This window comes from Ovis canadensis, chromosome 21 (assembly GCF_042477335.2).
Source record: "Ovis canadensis isolate MfBH-ARS-UI-01 breed Bighorn chromosome 21, ARS-UI_OviCan_v2, whole genome shotgun sequence".
Taxonomy (NCBI): Eukaryota; Metazoa; Chordata; class Mammalia; order Artiodactyla; family Bovidae; genus Ovis; species Ovis canadensis.
The window spans coordinates 29,112,209-29,139,664 of NC_091265.1; positions in this window are offsets into that span (position 1 = coordinate 29,112,209).

Sequence of the window (27,456 nt, forward strand, 5' to 3'; positions counted from 1 at the left end):
CTTTGGCAAGAAGCTTATAAGCTTCTTATAAGCTTGCACAAGAAATGAAAGCATAAACAAAATGAAAAAGACAAGTTATTGACTGGGAGAAATATTAGCAGACAGTGCAAATGGCAGGGGCTTAATTTCCAAAATTTCAAAGAGCTGATACAATTCAATAACAAAAATACAACTCAATTAAAAATAGATAGAAATCCTAAATAGGCATTTCTTTAAATAAGACATAGATAGAGCCAGTAAGCGCATGCAAAGATGCTCAACATAGCTATTTATTAGAGAAATGCAAATCAAAACGACGAGGTGCCACCTCACACTGGTCAGAATGGCCATCATTAAAAAGTCTACAAATAGTAAATGCTGGAGAGTTTGTGGAGAAAAGGCAACCTTCCTGCACTGTTGGTGGGAATGTAAATTGGTGCAGCCACTATGTAGAACAGTATGGAAGTTCCTTTAAAAACTAAAAATAGAGCTACCATATGATCCTATAATCCCACTCCTGGGCATATATCTGGAGAAAACTCCAATTCAAAAAATACCTGAACCCCAGTATTCATAACAGTATAATTTACAATAGCCAAGACATGGAAGCAACGTAAAATGTCCATCAACTGATGGATAAAAAAGATATGATGTGTGTATATATATATATACACACACACACAGTGGACTATTAGTCAACCATTGAAAGAATAAAATAGTAGCATTTGCAGCAATATGGAGGGACCTAGAGATTATCATACTAAGTGAAGTCAGCAAGAGAAAGACAAATATATGATGTCACTTATAATGATGCTAAAGCTGAAGCTCCAGTACTTTGGACACCTCATGCGAAGAGTTGACTCACTGGAAAAGACTCTGATGCTGGGAGGGATTGAGGGCAGGAGGAGAAGGGGACGACCCAGGATGAGATGGCTGGATGGCATCATGGACTCGATGGACGTGAGTCTGAGTGAGCTCCGGGAGATGGTGATGGACAGGGAGGCCTGGCGTGCTGCGATTCATGGGGTCGCAAAGAGTTGGACACGACTGAGTGACTGAACTGAACTGAACTGATATGTGGAATCTATTTAGATTTTGTAAATGAACTTATTTACAAAACAGGAAAAGCAAACTTATGGTTGCCAAAGGGGAGGAAGGAGGGATAAATTTGGAATCTGCAATTAGAAGATAAAAACTACTATATATAAAACAAATAAACAATGAGGTCCTATTTTATAGCACAGGGAATTATATTCAATATCCTGTAATAAACCATAATGGAAAAGAATATGAAAAAGAATATATATATATATATATATATATATATACACACACACACACATACTTACATGTATTCTTAAAGTTGATTCTTGTATAAATCAACTATATTTCAATAAAAAATGTGAGACTATTATATAGAACCTGAATTTTCATATGAGGCAAAACATATGAAGTCATCTAATATAAGGAATGGGCTTCCCTGGTGGCTCGGCTGGTAAAGAAAGGTCTAAGTCAGCAGGGTTTTGTTCTAACAGTTACATCTTAAAGAGGCCAAAGTGGAGGAAGGAAGGCTTATTTTCATTAAATATTCATTCTGTTTCAGAGAGTTTGATAGAGTGTATGTGCCATATTTTATAGCCCAAGACCATGTTTCTAACTGGGAAATCTCCTTGGGAAATTTTGATAAATCTTAAATTGTAGCTGAAACAATCAAGAAAAGGAAAAACAAAACAGGCCAAAGTCATTTTTTGACCATATATCATGTTTCTTAAAATAGACTATGTACTTCTAAAGATAATGTGGATATGATATAGAGAGATTTGAGATGAAGTCCCAGTTAAATGCCTGACTAATTCCTTGATCTTCAGTATTCTGCATGGTTAACACTTCTGAGTTCTCACTGATACTTTATGTCTTACTTAATCCTCATAAAACACTGTATGTCACTTATATGTGGATCCTAAAGTATCACACAAATGAACCTACCTGTGAGCCAGAAACAGAATCAGACATAGAGAGCAGACTTGTGATTACCATGGGGAAGGTTGGTGGGGGAAGGGTGAATGAGAGATTGGAGTTTGCAGATGTGAGGTATTTGCATATATGGATAAACAAGGTCCTACTATATAGTCTTTTACCTAACATTTTGCATTATGGTTTATCACCAGATATTGAATATAGTCCCCTGTACTGCAGGAGTAGCAAGTGATTTTTTTCCATGCATTCTCTAACTTTATTTTAGGAAAAAACATTCTGTCTACTATTTTTAGCTATGCTGCTGTGGCCGCTCTAAAAAGGGGGAGATGCCAGGAGCCAGCACGGGAGATCCCACCCATGACAAGGTCATGTAGGAACAGTCCTGATAAGCAAGGCCTCAGGACACGACAGACCCCCTTGACCTGCTTGAGCATCTACCCCAAAACCAGAATCTGTCTGTCTTACTATTTTATGCCTTTCACCAACTCTTCTGACATTAACAGGGGGCTGTTCCCAACCACCTTTCTCTGGAAAGGGCTCTAGTTGATAAATCTCCTGGGCATGAAAAGAGTGTTTTAACCCCCCTGTTAGCATTCTAGCTTACTTGGCAGGTTTATCCAGACTCTTGCAACATTGTTGAGCCAATGCTTGCTGCCAAGTTCTCACATCCCTTATCCATTGTGTTCCTGGGAGTGCATATAGTCAGGATGTAGAAAAAACAAGCAGCAGCTTTAGCATTAGCAACATTAGGCTTTGAGTTAATAAGTTCTTTCTTTGCTGTAACCCGCTGAGTCTTTGCTCCATAAAAATGTAACTCTGTACTTAAAGGGTGACGCAGGCTAGGAATTTAAGAAGAAACACTTTAAGGGAAAATTATTGTTCTGGCTGACCAACCTTTATCAAAAAGGAGTCATAAAATATCAATAGGACTCCGGGCCAGAAGATAATGTACAAAAAGTAAGACTCTTGCAGGAAGGAACCTGATATCGATAAAAGTTAATACTGATGGAATGTTGAGTTGACTCTGCATTTTTCACCTTGTTGTGTGTACAACTCAGGGTAGGAGTTTATTGGACTCATGGTGTGGATTAGAGGCTTTAGTTGTCAACTTTATTAAGTCCTGTTGGAGCTTATGTTGGATTTGTTTTTGTCTCTGATCTTGGGCCCCCTTTCCGTCTGTCATTTCGTAGTGGGTTTGTATGGTGAAACAGAGGTCTTTGTCTCTAGCTTTATAGCAGTTAGAGGCTGAGTTTGATTTGGCAGTCCCAAGGCTCTTGGATGTCCAATACCATTTACCCCCACGGGAGCATGGCTGGGCAGATGAGACATAACAGTCTCGTTAGACATAAGTGTAGGTTGTGAACCCAGTTGTTTTTTTTTTTTTTTTTTGGTCTCATTTGGTGTAGCCCCAGGGGCAGGGTGTAGGTTGTCAAGGTCTGGGTGAGTTGGGCCTTTTGTTGAGATGTTTGGTATCCTTTAGAGCTAAGGAAGTTAAGAAGAATAGTGGTTCGTGTCTAAGAGAGAGCTTGTGAGGGGCTGCAGAGCAGAAGGTCATCCACATACTGTAAGAGGACACTAGGGGCCAAAGGGCATGTGGCCAGATCCCGGGCCAGAGCCTGGCCAAATAAATGGGGGCTCTCTCATCTCTAAACCCTTGGGGAAGGACTGTTCATGTTAGCTGGGAGGATTGTCGGGTTTCTGGGTCGGTCCATGTGAAAGCAAAGAGGAACTGGCAGTCTGGGTGTAAGGGAATAGTGAAAAAGGCATCTTTGAGGTCTATGACAATAAGGTGAGTCGTACTGTTAGGGATGTCAGAAAGCAAGGTATAAGGACTGGGGACAATTGGATGAGCAGGGATTATGGCCTCATTTATCAGTCGAAGGTCCTGAACCAATCGGTAGCCGCCAGAAGTCTTCCGCACTGGGAGAATGGGGGTATTACAGGGCGAGGTGGTGGGGACTAGGAGGCCCTGGCCTAAGAGTCTATGATTGGTTTAAGACCGTGTAGGTGAGTCTGAGAGATGGGGGATTGAGGGCGGCTTGGGAAGTGGGAAGGATCACGTAATTTAATCAGGATGGGGGTGTGATGGGTTGCTACCAGAGGGATTTCAGTGTCCCAGATGGTAGGGTTGACAATTGGAGCCTCAGGGGAGCAAAGGAAGAATAGGGGCAAGGTGAGAGATTGGGAAAATGAGAGAGGTCGGTGAATAGTGGCCCTAAGTTTAGTTAAAATGTCTCGCCCCAGCAGGGAAGTGGGGCATGAAGGGATTATCAGAAAAGAGTGAGTGAACAAGAAGTGATCAAGCTGACAGGGCTGTGGCCCAGTCTGCAAGGGTCGTGAAGATGTGCTATCTATACCCACCACCGAGACCTGGGAAGGATGCAGGGTGCCCCTGAAGGAGGGAAGGACCGAGTAAGTAGCCCCTGTATCTATCAAGAAATTCATAGACTTACCCGCCACTTGAAGCATTACCCTGGGCTCGGCTTGGGTTATGGGAGTCCCAGAGTCTGGTCGCCATCAATCTTCATCAAAGGAGAGAAGTTCCAAGGTGGGGTGTGGGGAGGAAATGTCCTTTTGGGGGCCCAGACCTCGGCCCGGTAAGGCCGGGGCCTGAGTCGCCAGGGGCCAGTCACTTGCCCAATGTCCCAGTTGTTTGCAACGAGGGCACAGCTTTGTCGGGGGCCGGGGGTTTGGGCGTTGGTGGGCCCAGTGGCCCTCATGACCGCATTTGAAGCAGGCTCCTGGTGGTGGCTTCTGGGGACCCACTTTCTGTCCTGTGGCCTGCCGCAGGGCTGCTGCCAGTGCCTGGGTGTGTTTCTCAAGGAGGTCAGCCTGGAGTTCGGCTTTTTGTTTAAGCCTTGCCTTGTGGCTGGCTTCAGTGGTTTCCTCTCAGGAGTTGTAAACCTTAAAGGCCATTTTTACCAGGTCTCGGAGCGGGGTCTGAGGCCCATCCTCAGCCTTGGAGAGTTTTTTTTTTTTTATGTCTGAAGCTGATTGGGATATAAAATGGTTGGCTAGGGTAGTAACCCCTGCCAGAAAATCTGGGGTAATCCAGGTATAGGTGGTGAGAGCCTCTGTCAGCCTGTTAAGAAAGGCTGCGGGGTTTTCATCCGGGCCCTGGGTTATTTCACCTAGCTTAAGTAGGTTTACCACCTTGAGGGAGGTGGTTTCTATTTCCTCCAATAGGCATTTTTCCATGTATTGAATGTTGGCTCCACTTCTCTGTCCCTCCTGATAGTCTCAGTCTGGGTCTTCGTCTGGAATAGCAGCCGCTCTGGGTGGCCGGGCTGGGTCTGCTGGGTTGGCTAGGTGTCTCTTGCTGTGGTCCAAATCGTCTTTCTTTCCTCTGGGGTAGTGGTGGACCCCAGGATGACAAATACTTCTTGCCAGGTGAGGGCGTAAGACCGAGACAGCTGGGTAAAGTTTTTAATGTAGTTGGAGGGGTTGGCCGAGTAGGAGCCTAGCCACTGTTCAATATGGGCAAGGTCTTGGAGTGAAAAGGGTATGTGGACATGGGTGAGACCCTCCAGGCCGGCCACCTGGCAGAGGGGAAGCAGGGGAGCTGGCGGTGGATTGGGAGCGGTCTGCAACCTTGTGTGTGAGCTGACTGGTGAGCCAGAAAGGGGTGGGCATGGAGGAAGGGGTAGATATTGAGGTGGAGCCAAGGGAGCGGTGAGAGGCGTAGTCACAGGAGGGCTGGGCTGTGAGGACGGTGGGAGAGGGGAAGACATGGGAGAAGTTGGCAATGGCGATAGAGGGGGGGTTGGTGTGGGGGAGATCGGTGAAGCCAGGCATGAAGGGAGGGGTGGATATAGAGGCGGCTTTGTCACAGGAGGGCTGGGCTGTGAGGGCAGTGGAGGAGGGGAAGACATGGGAGAAGCTGGCAAGGGCGATAGTTAGAAGAATTTCAGAAGGGGAACAGTGGGTATATAGGGTGGGATGGGAGCGCAACAGCCAGCAAGCCTGTATGTAGGGTACCTCAGACCATTTTCCCATCTTCTGGCATAACTATCTAAGTCACACAGGATGTTAAAATCGAAAGTTCTGGTTGGCAGCCATTGTGAGCTGTTATCTAAAGAATATTGGGGCCATGCCTCAGAACAAAGGAAGGTTAAGCGTTTGGAACGGATTTCTCCGGAGATATGTAGAGTTCTGAGGTTGGCGAGTAGACATTCTAGTGGTGTAGACCAGGGCTGGTCAGCCTTTGAGGCAGCCGCCCCCATGGCGACTATGAAACGAAGGTCCTGGACCAGGGAGTGGTCCGGTCAGGCATTCCCGAAGGGGCCATCAACCCAGCGAGGAGAAGGCCACCCAGCCAAGATGGATGTATCCAAATTGACAGGCAGCAAGGAAGCAAACCTGGCTTGTGGAGGAGGGGTCCAGACGTGGCTGCGATTTACAGGAACCGGGACACCCTAGGCATAAAAGCCACAGGAGCAACAACCCCCAGAGCCCAACCGATGGAACTTACCCCGAATCCTGCCAGACGGTTGAATGGTCCCAGAGGGGTGACGGGGTGACCTGGTCCGGTGCGGGCCAGACCCGAGGGGGCCGCAAATCCCACTCATTGCGGGATGGGCCCTCACCTTGGGCCCCACGTTGGGTACCAAATGTTAGGTAAAAGACTAGGACACCAAAAGAGTGTCTAACAGGCTTTGTAATGGTGAAGCGCTCCCGGGCGGGGTTCCTGGACCCGAACAAGGCAGGTCAAGGAAGTCCGTGCCCAGACTGTGTTGGGGGTGGTTTTTATACATTCATTGCGAGGGATGGTCAGGCTAGATGGACGGGGGTTTGGATAGGTGGCCAGGCTGAGGCGTCGCAGGCTGACAGGTCCTTCTGTGTGGCTGGGGTGGGGTGGCTTTAGCTGGCGAAGTGTGCTGTCGTTGGTCCCCGGGATCTGGGAGGCTCCTTCCATTAGAGACCTCCCCCCGCCGGCGGGGGAGAGAAAGGGGAGGCCCATGATGGCCCCCGGGGTCCGACCTTACACAAAAGAACTTAAAAAAGAATGTGTGTGTATACACACACACACACACACAAACATATATATATAACTGAATCACTTTGTTCAGTATAAATTAATACAACATTGTATATTAACTATACTTCAATTAAAAACTCTTATGAGATAGGAAGTATTACTATCCTAATTTTATACATGAAGAAATGGAAATTAACACCCTTGCCTAGGAACAGTTTTAAGTAATGAACCCAGTACTCTAACACAGTTGATGTCATTCCAAAGTCTGAATTTTGACTTCAGATGTCAGGAGAGGGTCTGTGTTAGAATCACTAATCTCTAAGGGCTTTCTATCTACTTGCTATGGGTCTCTGGATTATTTAAAAATCTTTCCTTGATGCCTGGGTGAGCTGATGCATATGATGGTGTTATAAAATCTCTGGAATCCAGGACTTCAGTTCCCATAATGTGAGAAAGGGGCCCTTTCTGCCTGATATTTGTTAAGAATATGGTTGTTGAAAGTTGCCAGTTTCTTTGTTTTGTTATTAAAAATTTTTTTTGTTGCAGTATAGTTGCTTTACAGTCTTATATTAGTTTCTACTGTACAACAAAGTGAATCAGCTCTCTGTGTATCTGTCAATCCGAATCTCCTGATTCATCCCACTTCCCCCTCCCCACTAGGTGTTCGTATGTTCTCTGCATCTGTTTCTTTGTTTCTTTTTTGCAAGTAAGATCATCTATACCATTTTTCTAGATTCCACGTGTATGCATTAATATATAGCATTTGTTTTTTCCTTTTTTTTTTAGTGTTTCATTCTTTTAAAAAATTATTTAAATTGGAGGCTACTGTACAATATTGTAGTATTTTTTTCCCATACATTCACATGAATCAGCCATGTTTTTTTCTTTCTGACTTACTTCACTCTGTATGACAGTCTCTAATGTCCATCCATGTCTCTACAAATGACCCAATTTCATTTCTTTTTATGGCCATGTAATATTACATTGTATATATGTATCCCATCTTCTTTATCTGTTACTCTGTTGATGAACATTTATGTTGCTTCCATGTCCTAAAAGTTGCCAGTTTCTCTGATTCAAGAGAAAAGGTAGGAGACAGACTTTGTGAAGTAAGGGTGAGTTCAGTTCAGTTCAGTTGGTCAGTAGTGTCTGACTCTGCAACCCCATGAACCGCAGCATGCCAGGCCTCCCTGTCCATCACCAACTCCTAGAGTCCACCAAACCCATGTCCACTGTGTTGGTGATGCCATCCAGCCATCTCATCCTCTGTCGTCCCCTTCTCCTCCTGCTCTCAATCTTTCCAGCATCAGGGTCTTTTCAAATGAGTCAGCTCTTGGCATCAGGTGGCCAAAGTATTGGAGTTTCAACTTCAACATCAGTCCCTCCAATGAACACCCAGGGCTGATCTCCTTAGGATGGACTGGTTCGATCTCGTTGCAGTCCAAGGGACTCTCAGGAGTCTTCTCCAACATCACAGTTCAAAAGCATCAATTGTTTGGCACTCAGCTTTCTTTATAGTCCAGCTCTCACATCCATACATGACCACTGGAAAAACCATAGCCTTGACTAGATGGCCCTTTGTTGGCAAAGTAATGTCTCTGCTTTTCAATATGCTGTCTAGGTTAGTCATAACTTTTCTTCCAAAGAGTAAGCGAGATAAGAAAATCTCCAGGGATATAAGAATCTCTTTTAGGTATTTGAAAGGCTGTCACTAGGAAAAGGGCCTTTACCTTTTTGTGCTTCTCCTGATTCAATTAAGGGAAGCTTTTTCTGAACATTTGTCATCTCTGAAATTGGGTTGATCTCTCTTTGGGAGGGATGGGTTCCTTATTCCTGGCTATTTAAAAAGAAGTTAACAGGGATGCTGCAAAGGATATTGAAATTTCAGAGAAATTGTTAAATAACAGAGGATAGCCTAATTTTGTTGTTCTTTGTCAGGGGATACCCTCTGCTTAAAAAATTTTGTACTCTGAAAAATAATATTTGTAATAATTTCACTTTGGGATTGAATTTAAAAAATTCACTTGAATTCAAATCATTTTAAGACCCTTCCTATTTCTGGATAAGTTTTCTCTTTTCTGACTAAATATGTTATCTCTTTTCTTTCTACTTTCTTTGGTCCTTGACTATAAGAGTTCTTTCAAAAATGTTAAAATATGTGTTACTGAGGAATTGACAATCTTCTTTTCTAACAGTTGAAATGATGTAGTGGTGAAAATAATACATGTAGCTTACATGTTAGCAGAGTACAATTCTAACAGTTCTGTGAAATCCCCATCTCTGAGTAAGATAATTTAATGGGTATATTGAATTGAATGATACTTGCAGTGATTCCAGAAGCTTGCAGCAGAGCAGGGATCTTGTGGTTTCTTCATTTCATCAATTTTGTTGTCTGTTTTCCACCATTTCCCCCACCTCCCCTCACTGGGCTCATTTGACTCTGCAGAGGTGGAGGGGGCTGGGATGAACACAGAGGTCAAAGGAAGAAGGTTTTACCTGATTTGTATAATTATAAAATTGCATTGTTGACAGTAGCAATCTGGGTCTGGGAGAAAGAAACCGCACAGTAGATTAAACAGAGAAAATTCAATATAAAGAACTATTGAATATGATAAAAGTGTCAGTAGAAGATGAAAGGGAATTATATAGTACCTTAGGGCTTAGGTAGAGTACCCAAGAAAGGATGAACATGGAAGACTTTGGACTTTCCTGCAGGGGAAGAAATGTTTTAGTTCATTGAATGGCAAAAAATATTTCCTGTTTGTCCAGTTTAGACCTTGGTTGGGAGTTGCTGGGAAGCAATAGGCAACGTTCTAGAGTGCAGACCGGATGGCAAGACACAGCAGTGTGGGTGAGGGCTTGTGGTGGAAGTTCCCTTGCAAATCTGGGTCTTGAGAGTGTGTGGGCTGAATGGGACGCTGGCTGGCAGGTCTGGAGGGCTGCAGAGAGCTTATCTCCTGCTAAGGGAACAAGATTGTAGAGGGACTGCCCTCAGGGTCTGGGGCCAGTGTGAGACAAGATGATCTGACACCCGTGCCTCCCACCTGACCCGAGGTGGAAGCTGCAGGACAGCGTCCCCTTCTGCAGTGTCCGCCCAGCACCTGTACTCAGAAAGTTCAACATTGTTCTCATCTCAGAGGAGACATGCTTAAAGGGGTTTCCTTGTTCATCCCAGAGCCTATATTAAAGGGTGCACTTGGCAACTGAGAGGCCGTGGACTGAGAACTGACGCGGTGGTTGTGGGATGCATTAATAAAAGATGCTGACTGTTGATTTTTCTCGTGATGTGTTTTGTGTGTTCTCTGGAGAGTCCCTCCTGCTGTCTCTTGCCTCTTCATGATGGTTGTTCATGACTTCCCAGTGGACTCTGCCTTTCAGCGTTTTACTGCTCTGCTGTGGCCCGTCTCTCCTCTGGCTGCACTGGGGATGCTCAGGCCCGACTCTCATCTGAAACCTTTGATCGGCTTTCAGTGGTAAAATAGATCCTCTGTCCCCCTTCCAGGGGGATCCCTGATTCTACATTTCAGGGGAAATATAGATCAAATTTTAGCCATTGCCTCTCTCCTTGAGACTTTACAGGCTGGAGTCAGGTCCTTCAAAGTTCAGAACTGTGAAACCCTCTGTCCTGAAGCCCTCCCCCCATTTTAGAGAAGCTTCCTCCTTTCCCTGCTTGTAGGGTCTCACCAAAGACCCTGCACTGCCTCCCACGCTGCCCACAACACTCTGGTAATGCTTTCCAAATGCTTACTCACTTGTTCGTCTTCTCTTCAATGTTGCCATTTGCCATGACTCAGCTTGGGTATGTGTGATGGATGAGAACTTCTTTCTCATCTCATAGCATGGCCTGGAGGTGCAGCTTACCATTTCCCTAAAGGTGTGTGCAGGCACTTGGGCCTTGGAATTTTCTCTACTTGAGAGGCCTTAAGCAATAATGGGATGAAGGAAGAGCCACATGTTTATAACTTTATGAAAGGATATCCTTTCCATGTGCGCCCATTGTCACTGTCTCACCTTCATGTTGCTGTAGCTGAAAGCCCCAATTTTTATTTTCTTCTCTCAGATCTCCAGATGAGACCCATTGCTTTACCAACTCGAATACCCACACATATTCCTTGTATTTTTTTTAGGAGTGATTCTGTTTTTTTTTTTTTTAATTTATGATACCACAAGCTCAGTTCTTTCTTTTTCCTTACACTTTCCCTTGTAGAAATCAATCATCACCCATTTGACCCTTCCAGTGGGTGATAACCCCAGATACATCAGAGAACATGATTAGTGGCAGTGCAGGGTACATTCTGCCAACTGGCCTAGGCACATTTTCAGTTTCCACTGGGGAAAATGCCCAAAGGACAGATGACCTTCAGAGCCTCCTGGATAGTTCCCTTCACTTTCCCTTTGTGTCTTGCATGTGAGTGAGGGGCAAGTGCTGTCAGGCTGGTTTTGTAACATCTCAGTGTGTCCTGTTACTTCACTTTAGGGTGTGAGATGCCTGACACGCTTGACTTTTTTCCTGCTTTCCAAGTGACTGGAACAATTTTCAGTTGTTTTTGTAGTAGTGAAATAATGACTACTGATTTGGAACTTTTCAGTTACAAAAGGCTTCTGTTATCTTAGGAAGCACTGATGGCCATATTGCTAAGTGGGCTGCAGTACATTTGAATTCCAAAGGACTCTGTGGTCTTCACAGAGACGGTTATTTACATTTTACGTTCGGCTCACGGATGGTCAATTGACGGTGCCAGAGCTGTCACACCATCTGTGGCTTGACTCAAAGACCTGTTTGGAGGCGTATGTTGCAGGTCCTGAACCACCCACACAGTAGGGGCCTTGCTGTGTTTGCCAGATTTGTGCCATAGATTTGATTACAACTTCTACCTCAGGGATCAAGAAATGTTGCTCATGGCATGAAAGAAAAGAAAAAGGTTTTATTTGAGTTTATGATGAAAAGTTCTTGTGTTCCCTCTCCATTGAATGCACTATTGACCTAAAACAACCAGACTTTATTTTCTCTGAAAAAAGATCCTATTTCTCAGTCACTGTTTTTCATTCTTTTCTCTAGGGAACTCTGAGTAGCCAACAAATAGTGTGAAGATCCAGAAATGGGATGAAAATACAGGAACAATCAAGACCAAGGGCATTGTACTTCATAATTTAGATACCATGTGTGTTAGTTGCTCAATTGTGTTTTACTCTTTGCAGTTCCATGGACTGTAGGTCTCCAGGCTCCTCTGTCCATGGGAATTTCCAGGCAATAATACTGGAGTGAGTTGCCATTTTCCTTTCCAAGGGATCTTTCCAACCTGGGGGTTGAACCTGAGTCTCCCGCATTGCAAGCAGATTCTTTACCATCTGAGCCATCAGAGGAGCCCAATTTAGACACTGGCTGACTATAAATGAAAGATGCACACCCGCACCAATATTTTAATAAAAGCATATGGAAAAGCCTCTTGGCTCTCAGACAGGAGGGCGTTATCTTGGTTAACCCATCATTTCCCACAATCTGGCCTGCAGTTTCCTTGATTCCAGTTGTGTTTCTTGTATACTTGTATACTGTGTTGCTTTTTAGTAAGCAAATTTGGGCTTTCCTTCCACCCTCTCCTCTGTTACACTCCTCTTCATGCTCAAATACTCAACTCTGACAGCCTCTGTTCCAAGAAGGCTCTCCTTGTGCCCCAAGCCAAGTTGATGATCTAGCCTCTGACAGAGTTCTTTTTATTTTTATTTTAAAACCTGCTATGTTGACCAATTTATCTCTCTCTCATCTATCTAGTCTATCTATCCATCATCATTTATCATCTATTTATCATATCTTTCTTCCTTATTAAAATGTGAGCTCATGTAAGGTTGTTGGTGGATTGTTGTTCAGCCGCTAGGTTGGGTCCAACTTTTTGCGACCCCATGGACTGTAGCACACCAGTCTCTCCTGCCCTTCACTATCTACCAGAGTTTGTTCAAACTCATGTCCATTAAGTCTATGATGCCATCCAACTACCTTATCTTCTGTCTTCCCCTTCTCCTCCTGCCTTCAGTCTTTCCCAGAATCAGGGTCTTTTCCAATGAGTCAGTTCTTCGCATCAGGTGGCCAAAGTATTAAAGCTTCAGTTTCAGAATTAGTCCTTCCAATGAATATTCAGTGTTGACTTCCTTTAGTATTGACTGGTTGGATCTCCTTGCTGTCCAAGGGACTCTCTAGAGTTTTCTCAGCACCACAGTTCGAAAGCATCAATTCTTCAGTGCTCAGCTTTCTTTATGGTCCAACTCTCACATCCATACACGACTACTGGAAAAACCATGAAAGTGAAAGTGATAGTTGCTCAGTTGTGTCCGACTCTTTCTGACCCCATGAACTGTAGCCTGCCAAGTTCCTCTGTCCATGGAATTCTCCAGGCCAGAATACTGCAGTGGGTTGCCATTCTCTTCTCCAGGGGATCTTCCTGATCAAGGGATCAAACCCAGGTCTCCAGCACTGCAAGCAGATTCTTTACCATCTGAGCCACCGGGGAAGCTTTGACTACATGGACCTTTTTGGCAAAGTGATGTCTCTGCTTTGTAATTCATGGTCTAGGTTTGTCATAGCTTTTCTTCCAAGGAACAAGCATTTTTTAATTTCATGGCTATGTATTTTTTATGACAGCGTTCTTATGGCAGAAAACAAAGACGAACTCAAGAGCCTCTTGATGAAAGTGAAAGAGGAGAGTGAAAAAGTTGGCTTAAAGTTCAACATTCAGAAAACTAAGATATGGCATCTGGTCCCATGACTTCATGGCAAATAGATGGGGAAACAGTGGAAACAGTGGCTGACTTTATTTTGGGGGCTCCAAAATCACTGCAGATGGTGATTGCAGCCAGAAATTAAAAGACACTTACTCCTTGGAAGGAAAGTTATGACCAATGTAGACAGCATATTAAAAAGCAGACATTACTTTGTCAACAAAGGTCTGTCTAGTCAAGCCTATGGTTTTTTTCTAGTAGTCATGTATGGATGTGAGAGTTTGACTATAAAGAAAGCTGAGTGCCAAAGAATTGATGCTTTTGAACTGTAGTGGTAGAGAAGACTCTTGAGAGTTCCTTGGATTGCAAGGAGATCGAACCAGTCCATCCTAAACAGATCAATCCTGGGTATTCACTGGAGGGACTGATGTTGAAGCTGAAACTCCAATACTTTGGCCACCTGATGTGAAGAGCTGACTCATTTGAAAAGACCCTGATACTGGGAAAGATTGTGGGCAGGAGAAAAAGGGGACAACAGAGGGTGAGATGGTTGGATGGTATCACTGACTCAGTGGACATGAGTTTGAGTAAACTCCGAGAGTTGGTGATGGACAGGGAGGCCTGGCATGCTGCAGTTCACTGGGTTGCAAAGAGTTGGACATGACTGAGCAACTGAACTGAACTGAAGGTAGGACCTGCATCTGATTTTGTTTTTTTGACCTTACAGTAAACAGTAGGTACTGAAATAATAGTATAATGAAAGGATTTCTGAGCAATGCAGTTCAGTTTGAACACTGAATATTCTGAAAGGAACTTACAGGTTGTTTGGTTTCTTTTTTCTTTAGCCTTTGTGGTTTCATTGACCAAACAGTTGGTTCTGGCTGCTGTCAAGCTCTTGAAGCAGGGACAGAGGATTTCAAAACAGTGCTGTGTACAGAGAGCACAGATGCTCCTCAGTGTTTTTTAGCCCAATTCCCTTCTTTTCAAAGCCACAGGCTTGTGCCAAGTTTGGAGCAAGCCAACAAAACAGGAGGCAAGGCATGTGTCCACTCTCTAGCAACTTCCCTGATTCACATGGTCAAGCTGAAACAAATGTCTTGGGTATTGACTGTTTACCAGGCACTGGCAAAGAGTCTACCTGGATGAATCATGGGATGGGACCTTGCCATCAATGGGAAGTAGAGATACAGGCAACATGGGGAGGGCCAAGGCAGTGATGCTTGTTTATAATGAGTGATTGGAGGCACAGGTAGATTGACTTACATGTCTCAATGAACAGAGGCTGAAGTAAAGAAAGTACTCATTCTCCTGCCCTTGCTTTAATTCAGATCCTTTTCCTCTCTGCAAACACTTAAGGATTCTGTCTTACTTCTCTTGTACCATCTTCCACACAGCAGCAAGGATTATATTTCTAATATCACTGCCCTGATGAAAACCTTCAGTGATTTTCCATCAGCTCCTTAGCATCATTTCAAAGCTCTCTATTATTTGGTCCCTTTTTGCCTCTTCTGCCTCATCTCTGCCACTTTCTGCCTTGTATGTTATGATTTTTAGGTCTACTTCATGTGTTCATAAATGCCTTGAGTACAGAGACTATTTCTCACTTATCTTTTTCTCTTTAACTACAAATATATTGTCTAGGAGATAAAAGAAGCTCAATAAGTATGAGCACATTGGTTTATAGAGTTCAGGGACCATGCCTTATATATGTCTATTTCTAGCTATTACCAGGCCATGCTGTGCTGTGCTTAGTTGCTCTGTCATGTCTGACTCTTTGCGACCCCATGGACTGTAGCCCACCAGGCTCCTCTGTCCATAGGGATTCTCCAGGCAGGAATACTGAGTTGGTTGCCATGCTCTCTTCCAGGGGATCTTGCCAACTCAGGGATCCAACCCAGGTCTCCCACATTGAACTTTCTATTCTCCTGGTAATTTGATAAGGGTAGAATGTCAATGATATTAGGAAGCAACGTTGCATGTGATAAAAATGCTTGAGCGATGCAATTAAGATTGAGGGAACTATATCAGCTTCTACATACTCATGAGATTGTGTAGTATTTGTCTTTCTGTGTCTGTTTTTTTTTTTTTCATTTAGTATGTCTTCTGGGTCCATGCCATACTATATTGTTGCAAATAGCAGGATTTCCTTCTGTTTTTAAAAAGATGAATTATATTTCCCTGCATGTATGTATGTATGTGTATATATATACACACAAACACATATATATGTATATAGCTATATATGCCACATTTTCTTTATCCATTTGGTCACTGATAGACATTTAGATTGTTTCCATAAATTTCTTGTGAATAATACTGCAGTGAACATGGGAATACAGATAACTCTCATTTACTTTTTTATAGTAAAATTATTTAGCTCTTACTTTTTGGTTATGGTTAAATTCCATTAGATCTGTATGCATTTACATTACAGCATTCTTACACTGCAAATAGGCAGCTGTTATCACAGTTAAAACTGAATAGCTTTATAAGTATATAAGTACAGATTGAGTAATGATCTGCAGTCCATGGGGTCGTGAAGAGTCAGACACACCTGAGCGACTGAACTGAGTAATGATCAATGCTTAGGCTACTCCCTCCCCCCTGCAAACTGAAGGGACCTATGATTTGCTCAATTCTGTTGATTAAAGAAATTCAACAAAATATATTTGAATTGAAAATTCCATATACTTTTGTTGATGCTGATGTATGGAAAAAAAATCACAATATTGTAAAGTAATTATCCTCCAATTAAAATAAATAAATTAATTAAAATAAACTTCCACACTATGAGGGAAAAAGAAGGAAAAGAAGTTTCAAATTAAATATAAGAGCTGGCATATTAAACATCAGCATTCAGTGTGGTTTGCATCATTCTGATAATGTTATGTAAATCCATGCTTGTATTATTCCTTCCAATTAAGTGACTTCTTATTAAGTATTGTATTTAGTATTGCTTCTGAGTGAGAACGAGGGAAGGTGATATATAAATCCCAACTTAACAAATTAGACTCTTTGCTATTATCCAAATAAATAAAATGTAGATATGGAATAGGTGAGAAGGTATGGGATACAAATTAGATATCTCTTTGAAATTTGGATTGAGTTCTTTTGGATATATACCCAGAAGTGAGATTTCTGGATCAAATGGTAATTCTGTTTTTAATTTTTTGAGGAAACTTCATATTGATTTCCATACTGCGTGTACCAATTTATATTTCCGCCAGCAGTGTAAAAGGGATGTCTTTTCTTCATATCCTTCACAACACTTGTTCTTTGGTTTTTGGATAATAGCCATCCTAATAGGTGTGAGATGATATCTCATTGTGATTTTTATTTGTATTTCCCTAAAATTAATCATTTTGAACATCTTCACACCTGTTGAACATTTGTATATATTCTTTGGAGAAATGTCTATTCAGGTCTTTTGCCAATTTTAAAAACCAGATTATTTTTGCTGTTGTTTTTATTGAATTGTAGGAGTCAATGAGCTTATAAATTAATCCTTCTCAAGTCAAGTTTTGCAATTACTGCATTATAGCCTTGATTACAGCCTTGTGAGAAATCCTGAGCCAGAAGACCCAGCTGAGTACCACCTAGATTCTTGACCTACAGAAACTGAGATTAAAAACCAGATCTTAAAACAGAGTTTTAAGGTCCCTATTGATAGTATCAGACTTAGACTTAAACCTGCTATATTCCAGATATATATGTTAGAAACTGGAAATAGAATTATAGAGATACTCTATGATTGCCAAAGAAAACAACATATAAGTAAGTAGAATATATTAGATGTTATGATTTATTCCATGCCTATACAATATTAGGTTTGGTCCTTGGAACATATATTATCTGGCGCATATATTATCCCTAATTATCATTAGTTCCTTCAAGGTAGATTATTCTTCTATTTAACAGATTGGAAAACTGAATCTAGGAATAATTAGTTGATTGGGTCAGCAACCCAAACATAAAATGTGGCAGATTGGGGATCGAATCTTGGATCTTTCTGAATTGGAAGTCTTTGACTATGATACATCATTCACTTAGATATCATGGAGGATAAGATAGTTTATTTAATTTATATGCAGAGTACATCATGAAAAACGCTGGGCTGGAAGAAGCACAAGCTGGAATCAAGATTGCTGGGAGAAATATCAATAACCTCAGATATGCAGATGATACCACCCTTATGGCAGAAAGTGAAGAGGAACTAAAAAGCCTCTTGATGACAGTGAAAGAGGAGAGTGAAAAAGTTGGCTTAAACCTCAACATTCAGAAAACAAAGATCATGGCATCTGATCCCATCACTTCATGGCAAATAGATGGGGAAACAGGGGAAACAGTGTCAGATTTTCTTTTTGGGGGCTCCAAAATCACTGCAGATGGTGACTGCAGCCATGAAATTAAAAGACGCTTACTCCTTGGAAGGAAAGTTATAACCAATCTAGATAGCATATTCAAAAGCTGAGACATTACTTTGTCAACCAAGGTCCATCTAGTCAAGGCTATGGTTTTTCCAGTGGTGATGTGTGTATGTGAGAGTTGGACTGTGAAGAAAGCTGAGCACCAAAGAATTGATGCTTTTGAACTGTGGTGTTGGAGAAGTCTCTTGAGAGTCCCTTAGACTGCAAGGAGATCCAACCAGTCCATTCTGAAGGAGATGAGCCCTGGGATTTCTTTGGAAGGAATGATGCTAAAGCTGAAACTCCAGTACTTTGGCCACCTCATGCGAAGAGTTGACTCATTGGAAAAGACTCATGCTGGGAGGGATTGGGGGCAGGAGGACAAGGGGACGACAGAGGATGAGATGGCTGGATGGCATCACCGACTTGATGGACATGAATCTGTGTGAACTCCGGGAGTTGGTGATGGACAGGGAGGCCTGGCGTGCTGTGATTCATGGGGTTGTAGAGTCAGACACGACTGACTGAACTGAACTGAACTGAAAGTCATATAACATTTGTCCTTAGGTGTCTATCTAATTTCACTTAGTGTAATGTTTCCAAAGTTCATATGTGTCATCAGTTCAGTTCAGTCACTCAGTCGTGTCTGACTCTTTGTGACCCCATGAATTGCAGCACGCCAGGCCTCCTTGTCCATCACCAACTCTCGGATTTCACCCAAACTCATTTCCAACGAGCAGGTGATGCCATACAGCCATCTCATGCTCTGTTGTCCCCTTCTCTTCCTGCCCTCAATCTTTTCCAGCATCAGAGTCTTTTCCAATGAGTCAACTCTTCGCATGAGGTGGGTGGCCAACATATTGGAGTTTCAGCTTTAGCATCAGTCCTTCCAAAGAAATCCCAGGGCTGATCTCCTTCAGAATGGACTGGTTGTATCTCTTGCAGTCCAGGGGACTCTCAAGAGTCTTCTCCAACACCACAGTTCAAAAGCATCAATTCTTTAGTGCTCAGCTTTCTTCACAGTCCAACTCTCACATCCATACATGACCACAGGAAAAACCATAGCCTTGACTAGATGGACCTTTGTTGACAAAGTAATGTCTCTGCTTTTCAATATCCTATCTAGGATATTTAATTTCATGGCTGCAGTCACCATCTGCAGTGATTTTGGAGCCCCAGAAAAGAAAGTATGACACTGTTTCCACTTCCTCATCTATTTCCCATGAAGTGATGAGACCAGATGCCATGATCTTTGTTTTCTGAATGTTGAGGTTTAAGCCAACTTTTTCACTCTCCACTTTCACTGTCATCAAGAGGCTTTTGAGTTCCTCTTCACTTTCTGCCATAAGGGTGGTGTCATCTGCATATCTGAGGTTATTGATATTTCTCCCAGCAATCTTGATTCCAGCTTGTGCTTCATCCAGCCCAGTGTTTCTCATGATGTACTCTGAATAGAAGTTAAAGAAGCAGGGTGACAATATACAGCCTTAATGTACTCCTTTTCCTATTTGGAACCAGTCTGTTGTTCCATGTTCAATTCGAATTGTTGTTTCCTGACCTGCATATAGATTTCTCAAGAGGCAGGTCAGGTGGTCTGGTGTTTCCATCTTTTTCAGAATTTTCCACAGTTTATTGTGATCCACACAGTCAAAGGCTTTGGCATAGTCGGTAAAGCAGAAATATATGTTTTTTTTCTGGAACTCTGTAACTTTTTCCATGATCCAGCGGATTGGCAATTTGATCCCTGGTTCCTCTGCCTTTTCTAAAACCAGCTTGAACATCTGGAAGTTCATGGTTCATGTATTGCTGAAGCCTAGCTTGGAGAATTTTGAGCATTACTAGCTCAATATTTGTCATAGCAGGTGTCAAAACTGCATTCCTTGCTATGACTAAATAATACCCCATTCCATGTATGTACCACATTTTGTCCATTCATCTATTGATGGACACTTGGGTTGTTTCTAGCTTTTGAATTTTAGCAATATGTTGCAGTGAACATTGGCATTAAAATATCTATTTGAGTCCTTGTTTTCCATTCTTTTGGGTACACCTAAGTAGAATTACTGCTGCTGCTGCTGCTGCTGCTGCTGCTAAGTCACTTCAGTTGTGTCCGACTCTCTGCGACCCCATAGAGGGCAGCCCACCAGGCTCCCCCGTCCCTGGGATTCTCCAGGCAAGAACACTGGAGCGGGTTGCCATTTCCTTCTCCAGTGCATGAAAATAAAAAGTGAAAGTGAAGTCGCTCAGTTGTGTCTGACTCATAGCGACCCCATGGACTGCAGCCTACCAAACCCCTCCGTTCATGGGATTTTCCAGGCGAGTACTGGAGTGGGTTGCCATCTGGTAATTCTGTGTTTAATTTACTGAGGAGCTACCAAATTTTTACACAGCAATTTCATTATTTTACATTTCCACTTGCAATGTTTGAGGGTTCTAATTTCTCCACATCCTTGCCAACAGTTTTATGTATTTTCTTTTTTTATTTTTAATTTATTTTTATTAATCAATTAATTAATTTTACTTTACAATGCTGTTTTGGTTTTGTCATACATTGACATGAATCCACCATGGGTGTACATGAGTTCCCAATCCTGAACCTCCCTCCCACCTCCCTCCCCATACCATCTCTCTGGGTCATCCCAGTGCACCAGCCCCAAGCATCCTGTGTCCTGCATCGAACCTAGACTGGCAATTTGTTTCTTATATGATAGTATACATGTTTCAATGCCATTCTCCCAAATCATCCCACCCTCTCCCTCTCCCACAGAGTCCAAAAGTCCGCTCTATACATCTGTGTCTCTTTTGCTGTCTTGCATACAGGGTTATCTTTATCATCTTTCTAATTCCATATATATGTGTTAGTATGCTGTATTGGTGTTTTTCTTTCTGTCTTACTTCACTCTGTATACTCAGCTCCAGTTTCATCCACCTCATTAGAACTGATTCAAATGTATTCTTTATAATGGCTGAATAATACTCCATTGTGTATATGTACCACAGCTTTCTTATCCATTCAGCTGCTGATGGACATCTAGGTTGCTTCCATGTCCTGGCTATTATAAACAGTGTTGTGATGAACATTGGGGTACATGTGTCTCTTTCAGTTCTGGTTTCCTCAGTGTGTATGCCCAGCAGTGGGATTTCTGGGTCATAACACAGTTCTATTTCCAGTATTTTAAGGAATCTCCACACTGTTCTCCATAGTGTCTATACTAGTTTGCAATCCCACCAACAGTGTAAGAGGGTTCCCTTTTCTCCACACCCTCTCCAGCATTTATTGCTTGTAGACTTTTGGATCGCAGCCATTCTGACTGGTGTGAAATGGTATCTCATTGTGGTCTTGATTTGCATTTCTCTGATAATGAGTGATGAGCATCTTTTCATGTGTTTGTTAGCCATCTGTATGTCTTCTTTGGAGAAATGTCTATTTAGTTCTTTGGCCCATTTTTTGATTGGGTCGTTTCAATTTCTGGAATTGAGCTGCATAAGTTGCTTGTATATTTTTGAGATTGGTTGTTTGTCAGTTGCTTCATTTGCTATTATTTTTCCCATTCTGAAGGCTGTCTTTTCACCTTGCTGATAGTTTCCTTTGTTATGCAGAAGCTTTTAATTTTGATTAGATCCCATCTCTTTATTTTTGCTTTTATTTCCAGTATTCTGGGGGGTGGATCATAGAGGATCCTGCTGAGTTTTATGTCAGAGTGTGTTTTGCCTGTGTTCTCCTCTAAGAGTTTTATAGTTTCTGGTCTCATGTTTAGATCTTTAATCCATTTTGAGTTTATTTTTGTGTATGGTGTTAGAAAGTGTTCTAGTTTCATTCTTTTACAAGTGGTTGACCAGTTTTCCCAGCACCACATGTTAAAGAGATTGTCTTTTCTCTATTGTGTATTCTTGCCTCCTTTGTCGAAGATAAGGTGTCCATAGGTATATGGATTTATCTCTTGGCTTTCTATTTTGTTCCATTGATCTATATTTCTGTCTTTGTGCCAGTACCATACTGTCTTAATGACTGTGGCTTTGTAGTAGAGCCTGAAGTCAGGCACATTGATTCCTCCAGTTCCATTCTTCTTTCTCAAGATTGCTTTGGCTATTCGAGTTTTTTTGTATTTCCATACAAATTGTGAAATTATTCGTTCTAGCTCTGTGAAAAATACCGCTGGTAGCTTGATAGGGATTGCATTGAATCTGTAGATTGCTGTGGGTAGTATACTCATTTTCACTATATTGATTCTACTTTCTCATTATTAGTGTATAGGAATGCAAGGGATTTCTGTGTGTTGATTTTATATCCTGCAACTTTACTATATTCATTGATGAGCTCTAGTAATTTTCTGGTGGAGTCTTTAGGGTTTTCTATGTAGAGGATCATGTCATCTGCAAACAGTCAGAGTTTTACTTCTTCTTTTCCAATTTGGATTCCTTTTATTTCTTTTTCTGCTCTGATTGCTGTTGCCCAAACTTCCAGAACTGTGTTGAATAGTAGCGGTGAAAGTGGGCATCCTTGTCTTGTTCCTGACTTTAGGGGAAATGCTTTCAATTTTTCTCCACTGAGGATGTTTGCTGTGGGTTTGTCATTTATAGCTTTTATTATGTGGAGGTATGTTCCTTCTATTCCTGCATTCTGGAGAGTTTTTATCATAAATGGATGTTGAATTTTGTCAAAGGCTTTCTCTGCATCTATTGAGATAATCATATGGCTTTTATTTTTCAATTTGTTAATGTGGTGAATTACATTGATTGATTTGCGGATGTTGAAGAATCCTTGCATCCCTGGGATAAAGCCCACTTGGTCATGGTGTATGATCTTTTTAATGTGTTGTTGGATTCTGATTGCTAGAATTTTGTTGAGGATTTTTGCATCTATGTTCATCAGTGATATTGGCCTGTAATTTTATTTTTTATTGTGACATCTTTGTCAGGTTTTGGTATTAGGGTGATGGTGGCGTCATAGAATGAGTTTGGAAGTTTACCTTCCTCTGCAATTTTCTGGAAGAGTTTGAGTAGGCTAGGTGTTAGCTCGTCTCTAAATTTTTGGGAGAATTCAGCTGTGAAGCCATCTGGACCTGGGCTTTTGTTTGCTGGAAGATTTCTGATTACAGTTTCAATTTCCGTGCTTGTGATGGGTCTGTTAAGATTTTCTATTTCTTCCTGGTTCAGTTTTGGAAAGTTGTACTTTTCTAAGAATTTGTCCATTTCTTCCACGTTGTCCATTTTATTGGCATATAGTTGCTGATAATAGTCTCTTATGATCCTTTGTATTTCTGTGTTGTCTGTTGTGATCTCTCCATTTTCATTTCTCATTTTATTGATTTGATTTTTCTCCCTTTGTTTCTTGATGAGTCTGGCTGATGGTTTGTCAATTTTATTTATCCTTTCAAAGAACCAGCTTTTGGCTTTGTTGATTTTTGCTATGGTCTCTTTTGTTTCTTTTGCATTTATTTCTGCCCTAATTTTTAAGATTTCTTTCCTTCTACTAACTCTGGGGTTCTCCATTTCTTCCTTTTCTAGTTGCTTTAGGTGTAGAGTTAGGTTATTTATTTGACTTTTTTCTTGTTTCTTGAGGTATGCCTGTATTGCTATGAACTTTCCCCTTAGCACTGCTTTTACAGTGTCCCACAGGTTTTGGGTTGTTGTGTTTTCATTTTCTTTTGTTTCTATGCATATTTTGATTTATTTTTTTTATTTCTTCTGTGATTTGTTGGTTATTCAGCAGTGTGTTGTTCAGCCTCCATATGTTGGAGCTTTTAATAGTTTTTCTCCTGTAATTGAGATCTAATCTTAATGCATTATGGTCAGAAAAGATGCTTGGAATGATTTCAATTTTTTAAATTTATCAAGGCTAGATTTATGTTCCATGATGTGATATATCCTGGAGAAGTTTCCGTGAGCACTTGAGAAAAAGGTGAAATTCATTGTTTTGGGGTGAAATGTCCTATAGATATCAATTAGGTCTAAGTGGTTTATAGTATCATTTAAAGTTTGCATTCTTTGTTAATTTTCTGTTTAGTTGATCTGTCCATAGGTGTGAGTGGGGTATTAAAGTCTCCCAGTATTATTGTGTTTTTGTTAATTTCCCCTTTCATACTTGTTAGTATTTGTCTTACATATTGTGGTTCTCCTATGTTGGGTACATATATATTTATAATTGTTACATCTTCTTCTTGGATTGATCCTTTGATCATTATGTAGTGGCCGTCTTTGTCTCTTTTCACAGCCTTTGTTTTAAAGTCTGTTTTATTGGATATGAGTATTGCCACTCCTGCTTTCTTTTGGTCTCTATTTGCGTGGGATATCTTTTTCCAGCCCTTCACTTTCAGTCTGTATGTGTCCCTTGTTTTGAGGTGGGTCTCTTGCTGAATAACATATATAGGGGTCTTGTCTTTGTATCCTTTCAGCCAGTCTTTGTTTTTTGGTTGGGGCATTCAACTCATTTATGTTTAAGGTAATTATTGATAAATATGATCCCATTGCCATTTACTTAATTGTTTGGGGTTCGGGTTTATACACCCTTTTTGTGTTTTCTGTCTAGAGAATATCCTTTAGCGTTTGTTGGAGAGCTGGTTTGGTAGTGCTTAATTCTCTCAGCTTTTGCCTGTCTGGAAAGCTTTTGATTTCTCCTTCATATTTGAATGTGATCCTTGCTGGGTACAGTAATCTGGGCTGTAGGTTATTTCCTTTCATCACTTTAAGTATGTCTCGCCATTCCCTCCTGGCCTGAAGAGTTTCTCCTGAAAGATCAGCTGTTATTCTTATGGGAATCCCCTTGTGTGTTGTTTGTTGTTTTTCCCTTGCTGCTTTTAATATTTGTTCTTTGTGTTTGGTCTTTGTCAGTTTGATTAATATGTGTCTTGGGGTGTGTTGCCTTGGGTTTTCCTGTTTGGGACTCTCTGGGTTTCTTGGACTTGGGTGATTATTTCCTTCCCCATGTTAGGGAAGTTTTCAACTATTATCTCCTCAAGTGTTTTCTCATGGTCTTTCTTTTTGTCTTCTTCTTCTGGGACTCCTATAATTCGAATGTTTAGATGTTTCATATTGTCCTGGAGGTCTCTGAGATTGTCTTCGTTTCTTTTAATTCGTTTTTCTTTTTTCCTCTCTGATTCATTTATTTCTACCATTCTATCTTCTATTTCACTAATCCTATCTTCTGCCTCCTTTATTCTACTATTTGTTGCCTCCAGAGTGTTTCTGATCTCATTTATTGCATTGTTCATTATATATTGACTCTTTTTTATTTTTTCTAGGTCTTTGTTAAACCTTTCTTGCATCTTCTCAGTCTTTGTCTCCAGGCTATTTATCTGATTCCATTTTGATTTTTAGATTTTGGATCATTTTCACTATCATTATTTGGAATTCTTTCTCAGGTAGATTCCCTATCTGTTCCTCTTTTGTTTGGTTTGGTGGGCATTTCTCCTGTTCCTTTGCCTGCTGAGTATTCCTCTGTCTCTTCATCTTGGTTATATTTCTGCGTTTGGTGTGGCCTTTCTATATTCTGGGAATTTGTGGAGTTCTCTTTATTATGGAGTTTCCTCACGGTGGGTGGGGTTGTATCAGTGGCTTGTCAGGTTTCTTGGTTAGGGAGGCTTGTGTTGGAGTTCTGGTGGGTGGAGCTGGATTTCTTCTCTCTGGAGTGCAATGAAGTGACCAGTAATGGGTTATGAGATGTCAGTGGTTTTGGAGTAACTTTGGGCTGCCTGTATATTGAAGCTCAGTGCTGTGTTCTTGTGTTGCTGGAGAATTTGCGTTGTATATCTTGCTCTGGAACTTGTTGGTCCTCGGGTGGTGCTTGGTTTCAGTGTAGGTATGGAGGCATTTGATGAGCTCCTACCGATTAATGTTCCCTGAATTCAGGAGTTCTCTTATGTTCTCAGGATTTGGACTTAAGCCTCCTGCTTCTGGTTTTCAGTTTTATTTTTACAGTAGCCTCAAGACTTCTCCATCTATGCAGCACCGATGATAAAACATCTAGGTTAAAGATGAAAAGTTTCTCTACATTGAGGGATACCCAGAGAGGTTCACAGAGTTTCATGGAGAAGAGGGAGGGGGAGTTGGAGGTGACTGGAATGAGATGCGGTGAGATCAAAAGAGGAGCAAGCTAGACAGTAACCACTTCGTTATGTGTGCTCCACAGTCTGGACTGCTCAGAGATATTCATGGAGTTATACAGAGAAGAGGAGAGGGAGGAAGTAGGCAGAGGTGGCCAGGAGGATAAAAGAGGGAAATGAAAAGGAGAGAGACAGAGCCAGCCAGTAATCAGTTCCCTAAGTGTTCTCCACTGTCTGGAACACACAGAGATTCACAGAGTTGGGTAGAGAAGAGAAGGGGGAGGGAGGAGACAGAGGCAACCTGGTGGAGAAAAAGGAGAGTCCAAAGGAGGAGAGAGCGGTCAAGCCAATAATCTCGCTCTCAAGTAATAATGGGTACTGAAGAATGGGTTTTTAAAGATTCGAAATTGATTACAAATACCAAAAAGCAAAGACTGAAAATCTAGAGAAGAGGTTGGATTTTCAAAAATACAATATTAAAGAAAAGCAGAAAAAAAAGTCACAAGAATTCTTAAACAACAACAACAACCACAAAAAAATATATATGGTGTTTGCTTTAAAAATAGGGTCTTTTTTTTTTGAAAAATAATAGTAGGTTATAAAAACAAAAATTAAAGGAGAAATAGAGGGCTTAAAAATTTAAAAATGTTAAAAAAGAAGAAAAAGAAAAGAAGAAACAAACAAACAAAGAATGATTGTAAAAATAGTAAAGATATATCTGGGACTTTCTCTGGTGGTGTTGTGGGCAGTGTGGGATCAGTTCATTTTCGGATAGTTCCTTTGTCGGGCTTATCTTTCCCAAGATCTATAGGACCCTTCCTATGTAGTTGGTACTAACAACAGGGTTTTAATCTATTGCACCTGTCACTTCCAAGGCGGTTCCCTCTGTTTTAGCTTCTTCTGTTTGCTGGTCTCTTCAGTGTCTGATTTCCGCCCTGACACAAGGGGGGCGGTGGTGGACTTTTTTCTTTTAGGCTCACTTGTTCAGTCGCGGTGTGGGGAGGGAGGGATGCTGCAAACAAATAACACTGGTGTGTGCTCACAGTGTCTCAGCCCCGCTGGGCCTGCCCCCGCTTACGGCGCACACCGCTCAGGCTCTAGGTTGCTCCCCCGGGAACCGTCTGAGGCTGGCCCTGGGCTGCATGCACCTCCCAGGTCTAAGCCGCTCAGGCTCAGGCACTCAGGTAGTCCCCAGAGGTGCAGACTTGGTTGGGCCTGCGTTTTGTGCCCTTCCCAGGTCTGAGTAGTTCAGGTGTTTGGTGAGAGCCGTCGCTTTGACTTATCACCTTTCCTGTCCCTGCTGCTCAGTTTTCTGGGTGTACAACTGGAGCCCCTTCTTAGGCAGATGGTGACTGCCCGGAAC